This window comes from Macrobrachium rosenbergii, chromosome 26 (assembly GCF_040412425.1).
Source record: "Macrobrachium rosenbergii isolate ZJJX-2024 chromosome 26, ASM4041242v1, whole genome shotgun sequence".
Classification (NCBI taxonomy): domain Eukaryota; kingdom Metazoa; phylum Arthropoda; class Malacostraca; order Decapoda; family Palaemonidae; genus Macrobrachium; species Macrobrachium rosenbergii.
In genome coordinates this window covers 33,817,192-33,839,881 of record NC_089766.1, presented here as the reverse complement: position 1 = coordinate 33,839,881, position 22,690 = coordinate 33,817,192, and positions in this window count along the sequence as shown.

Sequence of the window (22,690 nt, the reverse complement as noted above, 5' to 3'; positions counted from 1 at the left end):
GCAGATTATTTATCCCGTTGTGAATCGTTGGATTCAAACCCGGGATAAGTAATCTTCTCGGGGGAGGAATTTCATGATGTTGCCTTGTAATACGTATATCCTCCTATAATATTGACATATTTACTTTTTCATGTGTTATGTTTAATGATAATGGTTGTTGAAGAGTCATATTTAGTTTGACATCAGATCTCAAAGTACTAATGATTACTTGATAGCGTAATTTAGAATTGTTGTTATAATTTTAATAGTAACGTAATTTAGAACGAATATCTTTCTTGGTAAAAGCGTAGTATGTGAACACGTGTGTGTGTCCAGGAAGGGCTTGTTTCATTTCAGTTGTCATCAGTTGAGATAAGAGGGAACGCTTTGTTTTGGGTTAGCGATGACAGATTTGCAAAACAAACGCCAATTCGTCCCATACGGGCTCAAGACGAGTAATTTCATGTTGTTGCATGCATTGTTTGAGTCACGTTCGCCACTTTGCGAGAAAGAATACGTGTCCTGATCAATTACGTCATGTTTTGTAAGATGCGTTCAAAACGTTTTGCTGGGATGACGTAACTTTCTTCTAGAAGCTTCTCCATTGTATCTCGCACTTCCAAAACGCTTTAATGACGTCATCTCCTGCTTCTAGAACTTTTTGTATCTCGTACCCAAAATGCTTTAATGACATCATGTAATTGTTTCACGTATTACTGGAATCCTAAAATTTGATTCATTCTGATTTCTGAGACCAGTCGATTTGGTTCCATATCTCTCTCTCTCTCTCATTCCTAATTAGAAGAGATTACTTTTAACGTAAATTTTTGTGGTCACTTTTAACATTAACTTTGAGATCTGAATTTAGCAAAGTTATTTAGTTCGTAACGGCGCCTGTAAAAGTGTGTATTGTGTAACGCAGCTGCAGCAAGTGATTTACAGAGGTTTTCACAAGTTGTGTAAGGTAACGTGAAATTTTACTTATTGATACCATGGTATGATAAGTTAGGAGGTTATGGTGTGTGATAAGTTAGGAAATTTTGAACAAGTGAAATCATTATTGATAAATCTTATGTGTATTTTTGTGTGTTTTTCTATTTACAATTTCTTTATATTTTCACATTTTTATGTTTGTGATGTAACATTTATTTACATAGCATTGTAAATATTTCTTGGTAATTTAACATTGCATATTTAATTTAACATTGCATACTTAACATTGCATACTTAACATAGCATACTTAATTTAACATTGCATACTTGATTTCATTTATTGAGATTTTCTTTTAAATCTTGAGTAATTCTTGATAGTTTAAATTTTGCTTGATTAATTTAAATTCTGATAAAGTTTTTGTGAATTAGTTTTGTTTCATAATTTAATTCAAGAATTCATTGAGTTTTGTGTTATTTTCAACTAATAGTAAATTTTTTCAGATTGTGAATTCTAATTAATTGTGAATTCTAGTTATAAACTTTGAATCTGAAAATAAATTTTTGTATTTAACATTTTAGAAAAACAGTGTTTCATTTATTGATCACCAGTGAATAGGATTGATTGTGTGTGCATAAGGCAAAGTGATAAACATGTTTTGTTCTTTTAGTTTTGCTAAAGTGAATTAAGACCAGGGAAACAGTTAGAGTTTTTGATGGAGTGATGCCCTTTTACTCTAGAAGATTTCTAGTTTAATTTTTATACCTCACACATATTTTGATGAACTTAGTTTGATTTTTCAAGTGATTGATAAATAAGATTTTCTTAAGGGATCACTGTTACCTTTAGAGTATTCAGTCGTAACAATTAATGTTGTGAGAGTTCAGGTATCTGGCTGAAGTGAGGTATATTTTTGAATCTTGAGATAAGTTGTGTAATAACCAGGTATTTGATACGCATCGTGATAATATATATATATATATATATATATATATATATATATATATATATATATATATATATATATATATATATATATATATATATACATGTGTGTGTGTGTAGTCATAAATAAACTCAGGCACACTGCCTTAACTTATAGGTCCTTTCCACTTTGGAAAAGAACTAGATATTTATTTCGTCTTGCTTTTATTTACCGTGAACTGAAGGGTCCCAGAGAGTGAGTTTCCGACCCTAAATTTGCCCTTTTTTCACACTGTGTACTGCAGAGGTCTAATTCTTTCAGATAAACTCTAGCTGGCAACTACCACTGCCCCAGGTGAGCGGACATGTGAGGTTGACGACCGGAGATGCACCTTCTTAGCACAATACCCTTCAACTTGACTAGACGTCTGTCTTGTTAGATCTGCCCTCACCTCTGGAGACAAAGGACCATGCTTTAGTTCACATTTGACACAAAGGGGCCACTTTTGGAACTACTTGAGGATGGTAATCTCGCTATCCCACTCTTTGGAGTCTGTAGCTTCGCTTCTAGTTTGGTGCTAGAATTTATTAACACGGTAAGAGTTGTCTGAACCTGATTCGGCCTCCATGCTTTAAGCCCCTTGTCTCACCTTACTTGTTTCCTACTAAGTTCTCTCCCTCTAATCTCCCTTCCTCTTGAATCTCAATTCAGTCCCCTTGAACAGGTGATCTTTTCCATTATCCCTTCTCGTCATTGGTTAATTCTTAAATAACGTAAAATCTCTTGAGGTGAGATTTGTGATCAGTTTTCACACATGACCCAGCCACCATTTTGGAAAGCGCTGTAAACTGCTTAAGTTCATCATCTCTAAATATCTGCTAGCATACGCCACTTAAGCATTTCTACTGTTGTGCATGTCCATTAACATTAATCTCGACATCTCTCCATATTAAAGAGGGCTGTTTGTGATGCTGTATTGCCATTACTCTGTTCCATCACACAAGTCCTGCATTCTCGCCCTCCGGCAAGGGCCGACTGAATTAGATTGCAATTAGGCACATTTAATTGCCCCTGTAAATTCTTGATATGCACTTACGTGTATTTTGTAAATAAATTAGTTAATTTGTCCTCTAGTCTGTTGTATGCTTCCATCTCAATAAATATTTTGATAAAGCACCTTAACTGGGTCTCTTAACTTTGGAGTGAGAGAGTAGTTTTTTGCTGCTCAGCTAGACAGGAAATTCCCCTGCTATTGTGCCTATGGTCTGCAACCCTCCAAGGCGCTCCCATAAAAATTCTTGCCTTTGTGATTCCTTACTGTGTCTCCGATCTGTTATTCTTGCTGGTTCACTCCTTTTCAGATAGCACTGGCACGGAATGGAAAAAACTGGCCCCAAACCAGTTTACAGGTGGATGGATGAGGTCAAGGCTGCCCGGGAGATGAGACAAGTCAGAGGTTCCCAGATAGCCGACGAGAGCACACACCTTGTCAAGAGCTGAGGGATGAATTCCTTAAGCAGTTATCCATGAATTAAAACTCCCTTCCTTAAGCCTTCAGCCTTTTATATGTTATTGCAGAAATACCTCAACGTCCATCAAATGTGTATACTATTACAAACTATTTATTATTAACAACTGTAAATGATAAACCATGAAATTGACGTGTTTCGTTAAAAAGGAATGTTTCCACCAAAATTATTATTTCTGATCCAAGAGAATTTTGGCTGATACCTTGACACTAATTGGAATTTTCGATTTAAGAACTTGTTTCACTTACAATTACATAGGAAACTGTTATCCTTAATTGAATCGATTATTCCTGAACGGATTTAATACGCATGGACTCACCTACACGAATAATATCCTCCGGAACAGATGTTTCTGAATCTGAACACTCGACTGTGAATACATAAAAACGTTGCATTTAACTGTTACTTCCCGCTTTGCTGGTAACATAACAGTGTCGTTAACAGACACCGATGGGTATTCCAATACAACAGGATACATACATAATAATTAGATAATAATGAAATCACCAGCAACGGCACTAAATTGCACTGTACTTAGAACTGATCATCAATTGCAACCATACCAACTAGCTGTAATTCAGGTTTGTTTTTCTCAGGATATTAAATAAAATTAATGTTCCGAGGAATTCTACTTTCCAGAAAAAAGTTTGAAATGGACTTAAATACATATTAATTATCTTAAAAACAAACGAGCTTCTTAAGAATATTTAGGAAAATAAATATCATCATTAAGAGAACAAGTGTAAAAGCCAAGAACACCCGTGTCTGAAAACTGTTTACTCTTACTTCCATTGCATTGCGTTCATTACAGTGATCGCACAGTACTAAATTTCATGTTTGTAACAACAAATGTGCATCAGCCAAGACAGATTTACCTTCGGGAAATTCTCATTACGTTATAGTGTTTTTGTTCGTAATAAAAATTTGTTACATCTGTGATAAACAAATTGTTCTTGCTATTAACGGGTATATTAATTTGAAGAAAGTTTTGGTTACAGTTCTTAAAATTCATCTTATACTGGAAATCATTATTAAAGTTACAATGTTTAACATTACTACGATTATTTTAGTCAGTACCTTAAGTTCTTATTTTATTGCCTAGAACAATGTTCCCAGCCTGACCGGTAATAGTCATGACATAATAGTCCATTTATTGTTTGCAGTAAAACCTATCAGACTTTCAATATTGCAAGTTGTAACAGTCAGCACGTATTCATAATTGCAAATGTGATCTATTGTGCCTAACATGAATACACTAATTTCATATACTATGTGTAAATCTCATCTAAAACTAAAGCAGACGTATCTGTCAGCGAATAACTCTTCCTATTTATTAACCAATATGCAACGCAATATTAAAATATCATCTACACCTAGCTTTGCAAGTTTGATAATCTAAAGATCTTCCCGTGTGTTAGCAGGCAGAAATGTTATCCTTATTCCCCTGCAGATATTTCTTTACGTAATCTATAAACTATAATCTATTGTAGCCATCTAACAGGGTCCGTAATTTCTCATGCAACTATAAGACCCTCTCTTGACCCTTAACACACCTTTGAAATGCCCTTTAGTTGAACGCGTATTTCCAGCAGTGAAAAATATTCCGTCAGTTCCCTTTGCTCTATTCCTAACACTTCTTTATTAACACTTGGAAATTTGCTAATTGTATGAGTACACTCTGCCTGAACGTAATCAAATATGACCTCAGAAGAAGGAAACCATCGAAATTAAAACACTTCAAATGAATAAAAACGAGAAGGTGAAAAATCTAAGCGGGTAAAATCTCAAACGTTGGCTACTCTTACAAGGACGCAATTATAAAGCAGAATGTGCTTTGAAGTGTAATAAAAAATATCTCTTGGGACGCACAGTTTAAAAAAAAAACTATGAACAATAACAACCTTTTACTTGTCTTATATGAGGCATAAAATGCGTTGAAGGACACGAGGCGGCGGAAGTTTCAGCGTCGTCAGCCAAACTTTAAAAAACCTTGTGTTGTCGCGTCAGTCCAAGTGAAGGCCACTAAATCAGCAACCACTCTGCGTTGCAGGCGAAGGTCAGCCAACATCTTCGTTGATTTATTATTTTGTGCATGGGTAGAAAACTCTCAGCAGATGTCTCATCTTGAAGGGGAAATCTTCTATACAATGGCGCTTAGCTAACAATTAAACCACGGCTGGTTGCCGAAGAGACCGTCGAAGAGAAGTAACTTATTCGAAGTTGCCCATCCTGATTTTCTTCTTCGTGTCTCTCGTAGGCGTTCAATGAGCTCTGGCTGCGAATTTTTTAAGCTCTGCCACTAATGCATGAGGGTAGTTGCCCACAGACGAGTCTCTTAAAAAACAGACGTTAACATTTGATCATGAAAAAAAAAATAGGAACAAAAACTTCAAAACATGGTATAAAGATGGGTGCTATACATCTACGGAAAATTAACCACTACTTTAACTCAACGATACAGTAATTGCTTATGATTGTGACACAAAGAGCCCAGCTTACAACAGACGAGGAAGAGGAGCCAGGTCCTGCAAATACTTGAACGCTTGTCGAGATCACAAAAATTAAGAAATATCCTCTCCTCTCTCTCTCTCTCTCTCTCTCTCTCTCTCTCTCTCTTTGTCATGACTCTTACTAGTATTTTCTAGCAGATTTTAGAGCCATTTTGGGCCTACCGTCAGAGTACATTTTTAGAGCCGTTTTGGGTCCACCGTCAGCATACATTATTGAACGAGCATGTACCATAAGCTCAGAACAGTTTAATATTTTAACGCTCCTCCTGTTATGCATAAAAACAAAAATCTGATCCTAAAGAGGCTCCAGCTATCGACCTCCATGCAGATACACTGTATCTAAGAGTGGCGTTTAAATTATGCTGCTCTTATATCATAATGATAAACACCTGATATACCAAGCAAAATAACTGAAGATGCTTTTGACGTCCCATAGATACAGTGACTAAGACATCGGCAGGATATGAAAGTTGGTGCATTTTAACACCACCTCCCTAAGGAGAAGAGGAGTTAGTGATGCCTGCCTTCTCAGCTGCCACCAGTCGACCCAGCTCTGAAGGGCTACCAGCATCAACAGAGATCATGAAAAGGAACATGGGGCTAGGAACCTCATACTTAGAGACTTTCTGGTAACGGGAAGGTTCAAAAGATGCGGCACCAATCCCTGTATACACACACACACACACACACAAACACACACACACACACACATTTCACACACACACACACACTACACACATATATATATATATATATATATATATATATATATATATATATATATATATATATATATATATATATATATATATATATATATATATATATATATATATAATCATGAAGCTTTAAATGTTGCTTAATATCAAATTCACACTACCTCGGGAATATCTCCGATGGAGAATTATCACTGACGGGAATATATATAAGTGATAAATGAATTGGTACCCGTGTGGTGTGGTGGTAACGTCTACTGGAGTCGCTGAATAGGCCCGTGTCAAGGGTTCGTGTCCCGACGGGTACCAATTCATTTATCACTTATATAAATTCCCCCTTGATGGCGTGCTGGTAACGTCTACTGGAGTCGCTGAACAGGCCCGTGTCAAGGGTTTGTGTCCCGACGGGTACCAATTCATTTATCACTTATATAAATTCCCCCTTGATGGCGTGGTGGTAACGTCTACTGAGTCGCTGAATAGGCCCGTGTCAAGGGTTCGTGTCCCGATGGGTACCAATTCATTTATCACTTATATAAATTCCCCTTCGGTGATAATTCTCCATCGGCGATATTCCCGAGGTAGCGTGAATTTGATATTAAGCGACATTTGTAGCTTCATGATTGTATATAATTCACGGTGTGATAAGAATTTCATATATATATATATATATATATATATATATATATATATATATATATATATATATATATATATATATATATATATATATATATATATATATATATATATGTGTGTGTGTGTGTGTGTGTGTGTGTGTGTGTGTGTGTGTGTGTGTGAACGCGGGAGCGTTGTTATTTTCAGGCATTCGAGCCAACAAAGAAGTCGGGGTGCCACCTAAGGCTTCTGAAAGTTGCCTTAATGTAATGTATTTCGTCATTAATATATTCTGGATCACAAATCTTGAAGGTTCGTAATGCGAAGTTCATTATTACGTTACTTTTTATATTATTATTATGAAAATAATAGAAATGTATATAGCTTTCAGAGCTAATTGTCTTCTTACATGCTGTGAATTCAAACTTTTGTGTACTCGAGTATCTGAAGAGTAATACGTCTAAGAAAGGCAACTTGGAGTCGGTTTCTATTTCTACGGTAAATTTTATTGATGGTAGGATGCCATTTGCTATAAATACCAATTTAGTTAAATTTCTTTCTGTCCCTCTGATAACTGCAAAAATGTCATCAACATATCTGACCCACAAGAGAGGTGTGGTTTCCTATACATCTGTTGAGAATATCTCTCTCTCTACGAACTTTATACAAATATTGGCTAAAACTGCGGATAGAGGGGAAAGCTCTCGTAACGTTTTGATAAAATCAACAACAATTCACCACTGAATATTATTGTGGACTGATATACAGCATATCCCGTTCTCGATCTAGAGGAGAAAGACCTAATTGCATTTTATCTTATGCTAAGCCTTTGTATCTATCTAAATATTACACAATAAATTTTCGAAAAGCAACTTCATGAAGGTATAACTAACTTTAAAACTTACGATCGACTGGCAACAAGAAATATGATTTATCACATTAGTTATTTACATCCAAATCAGAAATGGGTTCTTTAATTCAGTAATATATACAGGAGTTAAAATTTAGTTCCTCTAACTAAAGGAAAATTATATATTCAGATTCCATCTGACTGCACAAAGTTTTCAGCTATTCATCAAGCGGGATGAATATGGTAAACAGAGAGAGAGAGAGAGAGAGAGAGAGAGAGAGAGAGAGAGAGAGAGAGAGAGAGAGAGAGGGATGGATTCTCCACCCTTCGGTTCTAAAAAAAAGCAAATGAGAATATAATGCAAAAGAGTAACAGAAAACAAGCCAACACTATATTGAACAGATCAGTCAAACAGATGCTTCAAGTCTTTAAATTATGATTGTAGATTAGGTGGAAAATGTGTTTTTAATGAAAACCAGATGGCTTTGAAGTATGATTGAATATACAGAGGGGGTTAACAGTTCCTAAAGAAAGAAAATCCTTTTTTCTAACGTTTGTCTCTTAGTTGTATAATGTGCTGTATTGTCTCCAAAGTAAATTTATTTTAATGAGTCTCTCTTACACATTATTATTTAAATACACAATAATACATTTTAATATGTAACAAAAATATTATGATGCACCTGAATGCTCCTACAGGCACTGTCCAGATGATAGTATCTAGAAGCATGAAGAACACCTTATCAATAGAAAAAGTGAGAAATTTTATACCTTATCTATAACTAAGAACTGGGGCTCTCATTTTCTAAAATATTCAGCAGGTCCAATGATGTCATTTCTGTTAATAAGAAATAGTGTTATCTTCAGAGTAAGAGCAACCCATGCTATGAGTAAAGATGACTACATATCATAAGCATAGCTAAGCAAGCCATACAACCACAACTCTTCAAAGATGTCATCAATACCTCAAAGATGACACTGGCCAGTTCTTTCAAGAAAATTACTCCTGAAACTAAAGCATCAACATTTACTCTGAGTTGTAAAGTTATTCACAGGATGTCAGGATTTTACTGTCTTATCATAGTGGTTGCTTTAATTTCTCTGTCAGATTAAATAGTCAATGAACTTTCTTTCTTCAGATTCACACTTTCTACGTATAAAGAACCAGCAACAACAATTGTGGGATGCATGTACAAGAATGGAGATAAAACATTAATCCTTTGATACTATGATGTGTTATATGCAATGCAATAAGTTTTAAAAACTGTTTTATCAATTGTAAATTTTAAATGTAACAACAATGACTTGTGTGTGACATAACAAGATGCTTTTTGTAAGGATATGACTTACAGTATAAGCGTAGGGCTAGACTCCATTTGGTAGATCTGTGGATTTCAAAGGAGCACCAGTATTTGCTGGGGTCAAGGAAATGAGCATGTTGTTATAACATTATCCCTGAAAAATGGAAGGCCATACCCACTATAAACCCCCTTCCAGGAGAGAAAGCAATAACCAGGTACACACAGAATGTATATCTCCACTGCTTTATATTGTGAGTATTTTATTACAACAAAATAGTGGATTTTTTTTAACTAGTCACTAAAGTTCAGTTCCTCTTTTTTTTTTTTAGTTCTTTCCTTCCTTGAATATATTATGATAAAGGAATTCTTTTCAGCCTTAAAATTATACAAATACCAGTATCTTTCGATTAAGTTGACACAGACCAATTAAAGGAAATTAGGCTGAGCAAAAGCTAGGTCGAAAATCATTAGCTGTGATAACCTTGATTAACGAGAAATTGTAAGACTCTGGAATATATATCATTTTGTGGAGGCTGTGGACAACAAGAAATAAAGGCTAATTAGAAATGCCAAAGAAAATTACCGTAATAAACGCTTTCTCATGGTCTTTCTCTGAATGCCCATGGAGAGAGAAAATACGAGAGGGAAACATGCCTTTGTTCACAAGCTTTACTGACCTAACTTATAAGCCAACCAGAATTCATATTTTAGCATGACCTACTATTCCACCCACATCTTATGATGAAAACTAACCCTTTGGGCAAAGTAAAGTAAGTGTATGCTCTAGATGTTTATTTGTTCATAGTGTATGAAGTACCATCGAGGCAGGGAAGATTACATGCAAAATGCATTTTTTACCTGTAAGGTGGGTAATAGTGACATTTGTATTTTCATTGCAGTTAGTCGTTCTTCGAGAACTACTGTTTGAAAAGTATTCATTTTTGTGTATAAACACCGATATGCATAGATCCTATCAGATCCGCCTCTTGTTAAAACTGACATAGAATCAAGGCGACTCTTAAAACTCAATTGTATAAAAATATTGAATTGGCTGACAATGGCGACCAATATTCATGTTTATGCATATGTAAATTTATGAATTATCGTCTGAAATCTTCCCTTAAAAAGGTGATTCTATTTTACATAAAATCATTTAACTCAGCTGACATAACATTTCCAAAATCAGACTTTATCCACGACACTATTGACCAGTTATAAGTCAAATCCCAAGCCCCCACGTATGCATTGAACAAAAACTACACCAGCTCCTAACACAGTTTCCCAAGGCACTTTAGCCTTGAGCTTTATTATTTCTTTTGGCGTTGATCTTTGGTCATAAACATGTCACCAAAAGAAAATATCCTTTAGATTACTGAAAAATCTTTTAAGACGACTGTTGAAGTTTTGCACAAAGAGGATATTTTTTGAAGGCCCTGACAGCCGAATAATTTAACAAATTGGCAGTGTTAGTTTTTGCGAATCTTCATACTGACACGTTAGAGAGGAGGAACAATTTGATGTTGACGCAGACTAGACTGGTAATATATTTGCGTAACGTACAGCACTTATCAGGCCTTAGAAAATACCTTCGACGGAAATTCTGATGAGATGACCACAGATTTTCAAAGTGAATCTAAAATGAAGGTACACTACAAAGTCCGCCGACACTCAGTCATGCAAGTGAAACGAGAGCGTTTGATGCTGTCATGTTACTGGCCAGGGTGGGCGGGCTATTGAATAGGACTATACAGTCAAAGTCTATAGTTCGCTGACACTGGTCATTATTATCCTAAAGGAGAAAGATGTACTCAGTTACTTGGCAATGCAAGTGTTGACACCCAGGAAAAGATTAAAAAGAGAATGGATGGATATATGCAACCCAAGGTGAGTGACGAGAGAAAAAAAACAATGGGACAAAATTATACTATCAAATAATGAGTACAGGAATCCTAGCCAGATAAGAGTGTACATCGTGATAATGTCCGACACAGGATAACACCAATTAATGAAAACACTGAGCTGAATTTTGAATATATAATAAAAATGCAAAGTGTGAGCTATAAGTCATAATATATTAGTAATTTAGCATTTTTTCATCAAAAAGGCTTATTATGTACGCAAAAGAAGCACAGTCAAGATCATACCCGAAATTGGGGTAAATCAAATTAAATCTTACCAAAGGAGGCACTGTGCGTCTTCAGGGCACCAAGCTCAATGTCTAATTCTGAGAACAAAGAGTCTGAAATTTTGGCAACGCTCGAATAAGTGTCATATCCCAGATAAAAAGTGTTTTGAAACTTTTTTGGTGATTTTCAGAACTGTATTTCTTTAGAAATATGCCTTTGAAGAACACAGAAACATTATGGCCAGTGATTGTGAATATAAAATACAATGTGCCTAGAATGTTGAATCAAGAATAAAATAACGAATTTGCCATTGTACTTATCCACACACGTATGAAACAAAATTTAAATGACAAAATGTCATTTTATTTCACCATGAATAACAGCAACATAACTGTATTATATTCATGTATAGGTCGAGTTTTCAAAGAAAATTGATGAAGTGATAAAAAAAAAAATTAAACTTGGGTTATGGTGAAGTCTCTCCCAACACTACTTTGTGAGGCAGCATGTTAGGGTATGATGGTCAACCTTGCCTGAATTAGCCACTTGTAACGAACGCAGCCATTTACAGTGTAATTTCAGCTTATCGTCCTGGCTTGTTAATTTACAGTTCAGTGAGCTTACGGCGTATTTTTGATGGCTTAAGACTTAGTACGTGTAGATGATTATTGCACTAAAAATAAATTTTGATATTATTGATATTATTATTATTATTATTATTAGTACCTGTACCAGACGGAGAGAGAGAGAGAGAGAGAGAGAGAGAGAGAGAGAGAGAGAGAGAGAGAGAGAGAGAGAGAGAGAAATTAGCTTTAAGATAAAACGTTTTTTTAGTACTTTAAATAAGCGCACAGTATCTTTTGTTCATCACACCTCACTTTTATGCAAGTTTGAAATAATATATTTTTATTTTTATTTCCGCACGGTCATTAAAATGTCTACCAATTAAACGACACTGCATTCACCACTAATTGTATGACCTAAATATTCGATTCAAATTTCTTTATTGTTTTAAAATGCATTTATGTTGTCTTATTATTTCCATCAAAGACAACTGTGTTTACCAAAACTTGAAAGGCATCCTTCATTAGTAAATTTTTGTGAAGTCCGCTAGCTCTTTCATCGTTTATCTGTAAGCTGGAGCATTCCATTTACCCACACAGTATCGAAACTTATTAACTTGGGAAAGGATTCTAATTCTTTTTTTCTATCTTCACATACAGTGAGTTTTATTACTGTTCTTTTTATAATATAATATATAGTGCATTAAAAAAAGGGTCACATATCATTATTAGTATTCGTGATTGAAATTCGCATTTCAAAATAAAAATTGTTAAAATGCTTAACAAAAAAAATATTTTAATATTTTTCTAGGTCTTTGACCCTCCCACTTCTGAAACGATCAATGGACCTCGTTAATCTGAATGTACCTCGTTATTTATTAAGAAGTCCATTCCTATCGGTTTAACCAAAAACAGGGAACTCGTTGCCATAGATAATTTCTATTCCTGTCTGATCCTACATATTTTTTAAAGTATTGAATTTCCAGGAACACTCTTATCAAGGATAGATGGAAATAAATTCAGAGCATAAAACTTGTCAACCAACTTTTTACATATATATTTTTGGCACAATATAGGAAGACAGGCAGAAAGAACAGGCCACTGCACTGGCACATCATGTCCCAGAAACAGAATGTATATATACATATATGATCAGCGCCAAAGCCTCCCCCTCAACCAAGCTGGGAACTGGAGGAACCAGGCAGTGGCTGCTGATGACTCTGCAGGTAGGCCTATGGACCTCCCAAAAATACACTTGCATAGCTCACAGGGTGGTGTATTACCAGTGAAATCTGTCTTGCCATGAGCTGGGATTGAACTCGAGGCCACCAAACATAATTAAGGAGATATGAGCAAAGTTACCCAGGAGTATGTATCAGCAGGGTTGTATCAATGTCCGCCAGAACCAAAAACACCGTTAAAACTCGTTATTATTAACTATATACATATGAATAGTAAAAACACGACATGATGGTGTGCTCCTCATGGAAATCGCGACGATGTATCTAGAGCTGCCAATGGCAACTCTGGCCCTTAACTTTGAGTTTTCATAGCCCAGAGAGTGCGAGCCTCCGACCCCCTCCCCCGACCTCCCCAGAAAAAAATAAGTATACCTTAGTTTAACCAGACCATTGAGCTGATTAACAGCTCTCCTAGGGCTGGCCTGAAGGATTAGATTTATTATACGTGGCTAAGAACCAATTGGTTACCTAGCAACGGGACCTACAGCTTATTGTGGAATCCGAGTCACATTACAGCGAGAAATTGATTTCTATCACCAGAAATAAATTCCTCTTATTATTCATTGGCAGGTAGGAGATTCGAACGCGGGGCCAGCAGAGAGTTAGTTGAGAACGGTACCCACCCGCCCAATGAGGAACTTATAATCCCCCTCCTCAGACAATCACACACACACAAAAGAGTGCAGTCAGTTTAACGAACTTCGATCCCTTTCACTTTGCCACACATTCATATTATATATATCCTGTACCGCATGCAAAGTAGGTTTCAACTATTTTTACGTAGATACTTTGAACTTATACTATGTTATTCCGTCTTGCTCAAAAGCAGTCTGTGGTATATGTTCACTGTGGTAGCACGGGCTATTTATTCTGTCTATATATATATATATATATATATATATATATATATATATATATATATATATATATATATATATACTATCTTATTTCTATATATTATTTTCAGAGTTTAACATCAAGTAAAACAAATTATGAGCCTTAAAAAACTTTTAGCTTGCAGTACATTACCAGAGAATGTTTAACGCCCAATTTAAATTATCGTATTAACTATTTTTGAGAAAAAAGTGAAGATATCGTTTCTAACATGAATTTGATCTCTACTTGTAGGTGACGTCCATCAACATGAGGTCTCGAGCTTTGTTCCGCTTGCTATCCAGAGAATACTTTGTCTTGCATACTCGCCTGGACAGTTGCTTGAATTATAATCGAAGTTGGTGGGTGTCCGTACTGATGCCATGCATTGTCCCTGTGCAAAGGACAAAATTAATCATTTCTATTTCTTTAATGAACAACTAATTACCTTTCCCTGTACATGATTCTGGAGGCCTTTTTGGTTCGAGGCAATTTGATGACCATACAACACGTATCTCTCCTTTAATTGCCAGTTAAAATGTAAAGAGCCGGAACGATTTTTGTCTGTTAAATGTGGTAACAGAATCTGAGTCCTTTCTGCTCATATCATCTGCAATGATAAAGTAATTAGCCCACCAGAAACTTGTAAAAATCATCAAGAATAGTCTTGGGGATATTTTTATAATGCTATATGAAAATCAAAGAATCTTTCTTTCAGTATACACATTTTTTTACCTCTTTGTATACATTAATTTTCATTTTAGAGAATTCAAATCGTACTGGGTATTTCCATTTAACGTTTATTCCCAATTTTACTGTTGTTTTTTTAATGGTAATTGCAAATTAATTGCTGGAGGACCTCTCTTGAACAGGTAATTAGGCTAATCATGGCATGAGAAGATTAGCCTTGTATTAATCAGTGAGGTTCCGAAAACTGGCAATTACAGAGAGTTGATGATTGTTCGCTGATCAAAAGCGAAAAAAAAAATCGCGATTAGTGTTCCAAACATTGTATTTTCATTTTCAGCAAACTTCAAGTTTTCACCTGATTTCCGTAAGAGCTTGATGACCCTAGTTATTTGATTAAACTTTAAAATGAGTAAAAGCTCGTTGATTTTGTTCACCATAACCCAAAATGAAGTTTTAAAACATTTGAAAAAAAAATTTGTAAAAGATTAAACTACAAAAAGAATACCCTATGTTCAGTAGACGCTTACTCAGTGCCATGGAATGTTATCATTCTGAAGGAATTAGATCTGATTATTAAAAATAAATTCATTAAAAAGAAGGCGACAGATATCATTGAAATTATAATATTAAATGCTTCCATTTGATAGCCTTAGCGAAAACAAGTTTTGCGAAGTACTGATTCAAGATAAGTAATGGAAAAAACGCGTACGAGCAGCTAATGAAGATAATCACTGAAACTCTTTTTTCCTGGTGGGGGAGCGGGGCGTTGGGGGGCAAATTAGATAACGTAACGATAGAAAATTAAGCTGGGTAAGATAAAACAGAAAAAGCGCGTTTATGTCAAGATAAACGAGATTTCGTATCCTTTCCAAAGAGAAACGTTCAAATGTATTAGAATGCATAGACTGGGAAGGGGTTCGATGTCTGACAGCTGAGGAGAGAAAAAAACCTTAGTTTTTGACAAATTTAAATCACCCGTATCTAGAGGAAAATGCCCCCAGCCAATGTCACTGGAGGCTGCATCTTGTTATCACTCAGAAGATGAACCACATTCGTAAGGAACAAGCCCACAGAAGCCATTGAACTGAAATTCAAGCTTCCAAAGAATATGGTCTCCATTAGGAAGAAGAGAAGGTACAGAGAAATATAGGAAGAAAAGCTCTCCCTCATTAAAAAAAAAAAAATAATAATAAATTAAGTAATAAATATACAAAATAGATTAAAATGCAATGATGTTAGTTTTAGGGCAGTAATGCATTGCATCTACGCTTGAGCTTTTCAAGTTCCAATTGCACGACATCCTCAGGGAGACTGTTCCACCACAGTCCACCGGTGTGAAGAATAAAGGACCTCTGGAACTGAGAAGGTCTACACTGAGGCGCATTTACTGCATACTGGTGCTGCTGTTCAGCAAATCTGGTTGCTCTCGGCAGGAAAGGAGGATCAGGCATCAATAGTGAATGTGAAAGTGAAATAATAGCAGAAATTAGATACAATGTATCTACATATTTTCATTTCCGAATTGTCTTCAAAAAAACTTTAAAAATATCATGCTAGCGTCCCTCTCCTGCGTAATTTTGCTAACGGCTGAGACAATATCTACATTTAGACTCACTATGGTTCGGAAAAAGGTTGGTAATATAGGTGCATAAGCGTTTCACGCCCGAATCTCCGTCTAGCCAGTTACGATTCACTTCAGTTATATCGGATGTGCATATTCATGGGAAAAAGAGAGAGAGAGAGAGAGAGAGAGAGAGAGAGAGAGAGAGAGAGAGAGAGAGAGAGATTATACTGCGTTTTCCTGATTCAAATTACCATACCCATTAGGGGCAACGGAGTGATTTCTCACGGTTCCTTTGGGTCAAGTTCATACTGGAGAATCACTGCCCTCTAACTTTGCTTACATTTTTCCTTCGTCATAAAGGAACATTAATTTTGCTCTTGTTGAAATTGAACATATGAACATCTATTCTTTATAATAACGATGAACGCATTAATATTGATGACAAATTCTAGCTTTGTGGATGAATTATATCCTATTTCCATTTTTCATAACAAGAGAAACATACGGAACCTCTTCAAACAAATTTTCTTTCGTGAAATGTTATAAGGAATATTTCATTTCAGGGGAAGTTTTGCAGTTCTGAACTTTGAAATTTAGGAAATTTAGGATATAGTCACTATGATATTTTAAGCGATATAGTCAACTCAATTTAGTTGTGTTTGAAAAGTCTAAATAAACTCTTGCTGTTGTATTTTGTTTTGCCAGTTAATGCATTACACTGACTCAGAACTGAATTTTTTTTCTATTTGTTTTCCTTCAATCCACTGAATGAAATAATTTTTATTTTTACATTTATTTTTTGAATCCGAAGATAAAAAGAAATTGACCAGATTCAATTGTTACTTTTTGCTGCAATAATGAGAAATGATTACTTGTTTGAAAAGTATATATATGAAAACCTAAATAGTGATAAGAGAAACCTACGCCTTAGGGAACTGAACAACTGACCAGGGAATTCCTACGCTGAGATTATATTCATTCAGTCAGAAGACATAAATGATGCGAAGTCAGGTATGTCATTGCACACCACACAGACACACTCACACACACACACACACACACACACACACACACACACACACATATATATATATATATATATATATATATATATATATATATATATATATATATATATATATATATATATATATATATATATATATATATATATATATATATATATATATATATATATATATATATATATATATATATATATATGCATATATGAATGTCTTTTCCTGTAATACTACAGTGTAATATGAAAATAAAAAGGCCCATAAAACACTATTTAAACGTTGAAACCATATATTTCTGGGCACTTGTTTCTGTGCCCTGTTCACTGGTAGAATATGGACAGGTGGAAAGTTACAATGGTATATATACAAAAACATGAAGGTGTGGCCTTAGGGCCTGATGTTATGGAGGTGGCGTTTCTTAAGAAGGAGGAGAATGACCAAATTCCCTAGTGGTTTTGGCCTCATTAGCTCCCCGTTTGGCGATGGATCTGGCGGTCATGTTTCTTGGGTCATCTTCAGGAGGTTTGAGGATTAAGGTGTCGATGGCGTCCGATTTCCAATGTCCTCCTGACAGGTTCATATTGTTGGTTTGATTGATGATAGCAGATTCCAGCATCTTTTTTTTGTACGGACAGCTACTCTTGAAAACCAACTCCACCCCACTCCAGTTAATGACATGCCCTGTATTTCTGATATGTAGGGAAAATTCCTGAACTCTCCGAAGCGTAAACGTACTGATCTTTTGTGCTCTGTTATTCTTTTATGAGAGCGATCTACCTGTCTCTGCCTACATAGATTTCATGACAATTGCTACATGGTATCTTGTAAACCCGGCTTCTTCCTTTTGTTATTTAAGGATAGTTAACGAGCGAACTCCCTGATGGATTTGGGATAATGGAAAATGAAAGGATTATTAGAACTGAGTTGTTCGGTGGCCTTTTGGATGTTTTAATCGTATGGAAGCTTTTATTTTGTTGTTGAAATCTATTTGTCTGTTGGGAGTGGGACCTCTATAGTATATTTTATTTGCTTTATTACACAGCCCTCTCGATAATGTGTGTGGTGGATAGAGCAGTTGCGTTAGGTGTTGGCGGATCGTGTTAAATTCTTTATCCAGGTACTCATTTGAACATATCCTAAGTCCTCTGAGGAATAGGTTGCACCTACCATGATTTTTTACGGAGACGTCGTGGTAGCTTAAGAAATGAAATGTAGGAGACAATGAAGGTGGGTTTTCTATATACTGTAAATGCATACCTGTTCTGTTTTCATGATCAGTACATCTAGGAACGGCAGTTTTAAATGTCCTTTTCCCATTCTGTTTTAAATTTTATGGTCGGAACTAGCGAATTTAGCCTATTAAAAATTCATTAAAGTCCCCAGCTATTGTCCCAGAAAGTTTAAAGATATCATCTACGTATCTAAGCCAGATCATGTTATGGGGTTTGATAGACGACAAAGTTCTGTTTCGAAATATTCCATGTACAAGTTTATTAGAAGGGGTGATAGGGACTTCCCATGCTACAGCCAAATTTTGTTTGTAAAAATTACCATTGAAAGAAAACAAGTTGTTAGTTACACAGAGGTTGATAAGTTTTAATGTTTTATCTATGCCAAGAGGAAAATGGTCTTCATATGGTTGTAACTTCCTCTCTAAGAAAGACAACACGTCGGCAATCGGGACTTTGTAAATAATGACTCGACGTTCAGGCTGAGCAATTTGATGTTGTTTGAGGGATGTTTAAACTATTAAATTTTTGTATGAAATCTTCTGCATGTTTGACGGGAGGATGAGAATGTTCCTAGAAAGGGTGATAACAAGTCTGCGAGCCATTTTGATAATTTGTACATGAAAGAGCCCCTGCTAGATATTAAGGGCGTAAAGGAATCCCATCTTATGTGTTTTCGGGAGGCCGTAAAAATAGGGGAGAGAGGGGTTGATTACCTTGAATGTCTCTAGTAATTCTATGTCTTTTTTATTGCCCCTATGGTTCTAACTGATTTGTTAAACTGAGCAGCAATATTTGTTGTGGATCTTTCGTTAACTTGTCATAGGTCCCGCATCGTTTAGAAGTTTTTGAACTTTATTGATGTATGTCTCCTTGTCTAACAGAACTATTTTCCCGTCTTTGTCAGACTTAGTGATGATGATATCCCCTTTTCTTAAGCTAACTAATGCATTTTGGAATCTTTCGGGAGCGAATTTTTGTTGTTATTTTGCTCCAAGACATTTAGCAAAATGCCTTTGAGACATGCCTCTTTCTTGTCATGATTGTTTTTGCAAAATGTTTATCAAAAGCAACTAGGAAATTAAGATTACCTCGGGACCAGGTTTCAGAGCAAATGAAACTCCAAGATTTAAAACGGTCTGTTCTTCAGCAGTGAGGGGGTGGTTAGAGAGATTCAGCACATTATTGGGAAGGCCAAGATTATTCCATACGCTGTTCCTAATCAGTCTTTTTAATTTGTCGCACAAATTTCTGGAGTGGGACTCACTGTTTTCAATAGCACCTGATAGCACAAAATATCGGAGGCCTAAGGCCACACCTTCATGTTTTTGTATATATACCATTGTAATAAGATGTCCACCTGTCCATATTCTACTTGGAGTGAACAGGGGCACAGAAACAAGTGCCTGAAATATATGGTTTCAACGTTTAAATAGTGTTTTTATGGGCCTTTTTATTTCATATTACACTGTAGTATTACAGGAAAAGACATTCATTTTTGCCCATTATGGAACATCACAGTTTACGCCAGTTTTTCGGCTTCAACCCAGCTGTCACACATCTTTAGACGGTACGAATGGCTAGTACATGGGTTACACAAGAGGAAGAATCAGAGAAATTTTCTACAAGAATGCCTACAGGAAAAGTTTCTCCCAAAATGTACGGTTTCACGTGTTGGACATCGGTGTCAGACCCATTTCCGACTCCATCCGCACATTCCTCCAAGACAGAATACAAGCCACACATCAAGACATCTATGTGATTAGAAGAAAATAAGTGAGCTAGCCACGTCACTTGCCTCATGTGCAGGGATGATGGTATGTACAGATATCTTTCATATTTTGTGCTATCAGGTGCTATTGAAAACAGTGAGTCCGACTCCAGAAATTTGTGCTACAAATTAAAAAGACTGATTAGGAACAGCGTATGGAATAATCTTGGCCTTCCTAATAATGTGCTGAATCTCTCTAACCATCCTCACTGCTGAAGAACAGACCGTTTTAAATCTTGGGAGTTTCATTTGCTCTGAAACCTGGTCCTGAGAGTAATCTTAATTTCCTAGTTGCTCTTGATAAACATTTTGCAAAAACAATTATGACAAGAAAGAGGCATGTCTCAAAGGCATTTTGCTAAATGTCTTGGAGCAAAATAACAACAAAAATTCGCTCCTGAAAAGATTCCAAAATGCATTAGTTAGCTTAAGAAAAGGGGGATATCATCATCACTAAGTCTGACAAAGACGGGAAAATAGTTCTGTTAGACAAGGAGACATACATCAATAAAGTTCAAGAACTTCTAAACGATGCGAGACCTATGACAAGTTAACGAAAGATCCTACAACAAATATTGCTGCTCAGTTTAACAAATCAGTTAGAACCATAGGGGCAATAAAAAGACATAGAATTACTAGAGACATTCAAGGTAATCAACCCTCTCTCCCCTATTTTACTTGGCCTCCCGAAAAACACATAAAGATGGGATTCCTTTACGCCCCATAATATCTAGCAGGGGCTCTTTCATGTACAAATTATCAAAATGGCTCGCAGACTTGTTATCACCCTTTCTAGGAACATTCTCATCCTCCCACGTCAAACATGCAGAGGATTTCATACAAAAATTTAATAGTTTAAACATCCTCAAACAACATCAAATTGCTCAGCCTAGACGTCGAGTCATTATTTACTAAAAGTCCTGATTGCCGACGTGTTGTCTTTCTTAGAGAGGAAGTTACAACTATATGAAGACCATTTTCTCTTGGCATAGATAAAACATTAAAACTTATCAACCTCTGTGTAACTAACAACTTGTTTTTTTTTCAATGGTAATTTTTACAAACAAAAATTTGGCTGTAGCATGGAAGTCCCCTATCACCCTTCTAGCAAACTTGTACATGGAATATTTCTTTGAAACAGAACTTTGTCGTCTATCAAACCCCCATAATATGATCTGGCTTAGATACGTAGATGATATCTTTACTTTCTGGGACAATTGCTGGGGGGACTTTAATGAATTTTTTAATAGGCTAAATTCGCTAGTTCCGACCATAAAATTTAAAACAGAATGGGAAAAGGACGGAAAACTGCTGTTCCTAGATGTACTGATCATAAGAAAACAGAACAGGTATGCATTTACAGTATATAGAAAACCCACCTTCGCTGTCTCCTACATTCATTTCTTAAGCTACCACGACGTCTCCGTAAAAATCATGGTAGGGTGCAACTTATTCCTCAGAGGACTTAGGATATGTTCAAATGAGTACCTGGATAAAGAATTTAACACGATCCGCCAACACCTAACGCAACTGCTCTATCCACCACACATTATCGAGAGGGCTATTAGCAAAGCGAATAAAATATACTATAGAGGTCCCACTCCCAACAGACAAATAGATTTCAACAACAAAATAAAGCTTCCATACGATGAAAACATCCAAAAGGCCACCAAACAACTCAGTTCTAATAATCCTTTCATTTTCCATTATCCCAAATCCATCGGGAGTTCGATTGTTAACTATACTTAAATAACAAAAGGAAGAAGCTGGAGTTTACAAGATACCATGTAGCAATTGTCATGAAATATATGAAGGCGAGACAGGTCGATCGCTCTCGCAAAGAATAACAGAGCACAAAAGATCAGTACGTTACGCTTCGGAGAGTTCGGGAATTTTCCTACATATCAGAAATGCAGGGCATGTCATTAACTGGAGTGGGGCGGAGTTGGTTTTCAAGAGTAGCTGTCCGTACAAAAGAAAGATGCTGAATCTGCTATCATCAATCAAACCAACAATATGAACCTGTCAGGAGGACATTGGAAATCGGACGCCATCGACACCTTAATCCTCAAACCGCTCCTGACGAAGATGACCCAAGAAAACGCGACCGCCAGATCCATCGCCAAACGGGGAGCTAATGAGGCCAAACCACTAGGAATTTGGTCACTCTCCTTTCTTAAGAAACGCCACCTCCATAACATCGGAGGCCTAAGGCCACACCTTCATGTTTTTGTATATATACCATTGTAACT